The following is a 5,000-nucleotide window of genomic DNA, read 5'->3' as shown; positions in this document are numbered from 1 at the left end:
TCCACGGTGTTTCGATAGACATATTTCCCACTAGATAATGTTTTACAGAAAGACTTGGCAGTGGATAACCACATGAAATTAGAGTTACAAAAATGGGACAAGACAAGAAGAAAACGCTTGCAGACAAACCCCTGCATTTTGAAAACCGGAAGTTGACCTGTCATGCATGTCATTGGCTGTCATAAATTGACCAAAAAAATATTTGGTCTTCCATAGTGGAAATTGAACTTTGTGCAAGAGAAGGTTAAAAAATTTGACAAGGAAAATAACAGGCATTTCTACACACGTGCAAATTAGCACCTTTTCTGGGATAAAAATTATCATTATACATGTATTTTCAAGCATCTTAGTTTTTCTAAACATTGTCAGGATAATTGTGATGTTTCTTGATCGAAAATTCAAATTATCAACTCAAAATCAAGGCGAGCTTCCATATTGAGCACTTGAAACCCAAACTCAACAAACAAGTTGATCATGTGGGTTTAGCATTACACTTTTAAAATTTTGCCGTTATGTCAGTTACAGTATGTTTTCTATAATATAGTTGGTTAGTTTGCATTTTCCCTACTTGTAAGCAACATTTAATCTACAAAGAATCATTGTATTGATAGTTACATATATATATATATATATATATATATATAACTAACTGCAGACAGTACTGTTTCGGCCTTCTGGGCCTCATCAGTGCAGTGCTGATGTCTAGGATGGAGGTTAAGCTATAAAGCCACCCCAGATGTCCCACGCATGTGGTACATCCAAGTCATGCCAGAGTGCTCAAACTAGCGAGCTAGTGAGCATGCGCAATTGCTAGCGGCAATGACTCATCCTAGTAGAGTGCTCAATTTGAACATGAAAGCAAAAGCTTTGTAATGCCAAAGAGCTATATATATATATATATATATATATATATATATATATATATATATATCCGAGGGTTGATATATATATATATATATATATATAGGCAGAATATAAAGGTTTACACCAACAATGGACTCACAGCAGAAGGATCCAGAGGATACAGTACCACCACGTAAATAAATAAGCAAATACTGAGTGAAAATAGTGGGGTAAACTTCTAACTGGTCTGACTTGGTTTCACAACGTTTCGGCTATTCAGCCTTCTTCAGATGAAAGTTAAAATCTAAAAACTAAAAACTAAAAACTAAAATTGATTGTAAATAGTTTTTAGTTTTTAGATTTTAACTCTCATCTGAAGAAGGCTGAATAGCCGAAACGTTGTGAAACCAAGTCAGACCAGTTAGAAGTTTACCCCACTATTTTCACTCAGTATTTGCTTATATATATATATATATATATAACTGCATATTAACTATATATATATATATATATATATATATGTACACCCGTTTTCAAAAACGTTGCAATTTCAAAGTATATATGATATATATATGCCTTTTCTTTTCTCATCAGAAAGGTGTTAACAGAAAAAAACAATAGGGGGCCATTTTTACAAAAGAAAAGAACAATAGCTGCTGTCAAACTTTTTGAAGGCTTTGTTTGAATTTCACCAGTTTACTTCTTTCTAGCATCCACCATACCTTTTCTCGTTTTTTTTAATAATTGAAAAGAATAAGGTATTTGGGAAAGGCAGGATCTTAACAACTTAACAACTCAGTGTTATTTTTTCCTAACAGAAATAACTGCTCGGGTTATGAAGATGGTGATTAATAGACAGCTCTTTTCCGAATTACCTTAAAGAACGGAGCAGTTTCGCCACATATCTCAACTCAAAAGCCAATATAAAAAAAAAGTAGAACGTAAATTACTTTTGGAGAAAGTTAAATTGTAGGAGGTTTTCACATGACGTTATCGCCGCCATGTTGGTGGACGAAAACAAAAGCTCTCTCATTAGCTTCTTTTGTTCGTCCACCAGAAGTCGTACTTTTCTCTATTTTTTTATTGGTGTCTCTAGAGGTTGGTTGAAAACCTTCCTACATTTCATTACTTATGGCTTGATCTTTCAGTTTTGAAAGGTGTCTAACGAATTTATAATTGGATAATGTTTGTTGGGAATATTGTCTTCGCAATTCACTTTGTTCTGGTCTTTCATATACCGGATCCGAAATAATTAATGTCCATAAAACAAAAGAACAACGTGAACATAATAATAGCTAATTAGCAAGGCCTAATCGGAATAACAATAATTCTTTTGTCCTGCGCCATTTTAGTCCAGAATATGAAAGTCTACCCCAAAACACTTATTGTTTGCGATTTCTTGTCATCTCGACAAAGCCACGAGTTATTGTCAGCCTCCTGATGCAATAGCGAGGAAGCATGAGTAGCACTTTACTCATTGTTTTGCTTTTAATTCTTCTCGATTTCGGGCCTTGTTGGCATGAACCCCGTGTACATGGTGAATCATTCAAAGGCTTAAATGACTTAAATAAGTCATAAATTTTGGTTGGTTCGGAGGTTGTTTTGGTGGCGGGTTTACAGACCACACCTCTTTGTGATGGCTTCCCGTAAAATATTAGTTCCCGTAATGAACCTTTAAAAAACATTAGGATTAAAGAGCTCCCGGTTGACTCAATTAAATACTGTTTCATTTCCCTCAAATAGCTTGCGGGATTTCTCTCGTCAATTTTTGAATATTATTTTTGTTAAAAGAAAAACGCATTGTTCCTTCAGCGTGAAATACACATGCTTCGTGTCTCACCTTTCTGATTAGAAAACAAAAGGCATATATATATCATATATACTTTGAAATTGCAACGTTTTTGAAAACGGGTGTATATATATATATATAATAATGATCAATGGTAGCAAAATTTCAGTTCATCGTTGTATTGCTACAACACTGTTTCGTATGGTCGAAGAATGACTACACTCATCAGGCACTGCTCCTCTCAGAGTTGAGAGCTCTCTAAATTTATTCTATTCAAGTTCAAGAAGTATGTATATATATATATATATATACAGAGAGAGAGAGAGAGAGAGAGAGAGAGAGTTTAGAAGTGACCAAGGACGGACAACCCTCTAAATGACTTTTTCATTGGAAGAAAAACTTTTTTTTTTTTTTTTATGCCCTGAGCGGAATTTTAACCCACGTCCCCCTGATTACCGATTGTGTGTGATCACCACTACACTATCAGAGCAACCATGCTGGCTACATGGCCGATCTGAATAGTCAGTGGGAATTTTCTACGTGGTTCTCCCAGGCTAGTGTTTTTCTCCAACTAGATGACACTGGATCGACAGGAATGACGATTCACAGGCGGACGAGAGAGGAGAAGACAATTTATAGATCAGTTACAAAGGTCTCTCGAGCCAACAGCGCATCTTTGCCCCCCAGATATATATATATATATATATATATATATATAAATAACCAAAAAATGGGTAGAAGTCCTCATCAACTTAAAAGTGCTCAATAGTTGAACTAGAGCAATAATTAATTGCTAATGCAAGAGGGAGGTTATTTGGTCATTTGATCGCTCCTCTGAGTTTCACGCTCCTTATTTACCAATTATATATATACATATATATTTGAATGCGGAATTGGCTTACCAACGGTGATGCCACTTGGAAGAAGGATCCAAAGGATACTACACGCTTACACTTGAAAAATTGTAGTATGTGTGAGAAGAGCAAACAGCGAACTTCTTCGATGGTCAAGACACTTTAATGACGTTTCGCCCTTCGGGCTTCTTCAGATAAGTGTGACAGGATTAAAAATACTTGGAATAAAAATTGTCCATGACTTAGTCTTAAATAGGCTAAAAAATTTGAATACAATCAAAATAACAATAAAATTAACGTGTAAAAAAATAGGCACTGGGCCTCTAAGGTATTACGTAATGAAATGAAGAAAAGTATAATAATGTCGTAGAAAAATCCCAAATCAAACCCCCTGAACAAAGGCGCTTTCGAGCTCACAATTCTTCGTAACAGGATCCGAAAGAAAAGGACTTTGAATGGTTAATAACAAAAACCTAATTAACAGCCCCTGAACTCCAGCATTGTGTGCTCTACTCTCAGCCCTGTAACAAGATCCCTGATTGGGCCTTTGAACGATTGACGCACTGAAAGATCTAAAGAATAAAAAGCTAAAAACCTTTTATACGAGTCAAAAAGGAGAACACTTGTGGGTGATAAGACCCAGGTGTTAATTATGTCTAATTCTATTCCTAGAGTTGAACTCTGATCTTTTATTCAACCCATAAGGTTGAAGGGTGCAAAGTTGTGCACTCCAAAAAACTTCTCTTGTAAGCAAGCGGTCGTCGAGGCTATTGTGATCTCTATAATTGCAAATTTGTTCGATGATAACGAAACCGAAATCAGATAAAACATGAGGTTCTTTGTTAAAGTGTATCGCAACTTCACAGGTGTTCTTCTTTGTACTCATAACTGACTTGTGGTTCCGAAATCTGACTTTAAACTCATTGGTTGTAGAACCAATATGCTGGACATTACATTTGTTGCAAGTGATCAAATAGATAACGTTCTTAGATTTACAATGGAGTTCTTGTCTAATAGGATAGCTCCTGCCTGTTCTAGCGCTAGAAAAATTATCTGATTCAACTAAAAAATTCTTACAGAGATTGCATTTCCCTTTACATTTAAAGCAACCTTGTCTTTCTGTGTGATTGATATAGGTGCGGCGAGGTCGTGCAAGAATTTCTTGAATGTTTTTGGATGTTCGAAAGGAGGGAATGATCGATCCCTTAGGGAGAATTTTGGATAAGGAAGTTGAATTATCAATGAGATATTGAGGGGAAAAGAGAATTTTCCCAATGCTAAGTAAGAAGGATTAAAATCTAAAACTAAAGGAAAAACCTTTTTAGATTGCTTTGTACTAGGAACAAGCAGATTCTCCCTGGAAATAGGTTTGGCTTTCTCAAGTTGTTGTTTTCTATAATATAGTTGGTTAGTTTGCATTTTTCCTACTTGTAAGCAACATTTAATCTACAAAGAATCATTGTATTGATAGTTACATATATATATATATATATATATATATAACTGCATATATA

At 35.1% G+C, this 5,000-nt stretch overlaps 1 long non-coding RNA gene across 2 annotated transcripts in view; it reads left to right on the top strand.

Annotated features, from left to right (window-relative positions):
* The window catches only part of LOC137996913 (uncharacterized), a 25,906-nt gene that overhangs the window by 6,727 nt on the left and 14,179 nt on the right, over positions 1-5,000 (top strand). The window contains exon 4 of one of the 2 annotated variants that reach the window (XR_011122394.1): positions 1-142. This exon is cut by the window's left edge and continues 14 nt beyond it. The exons of the other annotated variant lie outside the window; for it this stretch is intronic. This is a non-coding gene — a long non-coding RNA (uncharacterized lncRNA). Of the gene's footprint in view, positions 143-5,000 lie in introns of those variants that run through there. 2 annotated transcript variants of the gene reach the window in all.

Source organism: Montipora foliosa, chromosome 3 (assembly GCF_036669935.1).
Source record: "Montipora foliosa isolate CH-2021 chromosome 3, ASM3666993v2, whole genome shotgun sequence".
NCBI lineage: Eukaryota > Metazoa > Cnidaria > Anthozoa > Scleractinia > Acroporidae > Montipora > Montipora foliosa.
This window is presented reverse-complemented; position numbering and strand designations above follow the sequence as displayed.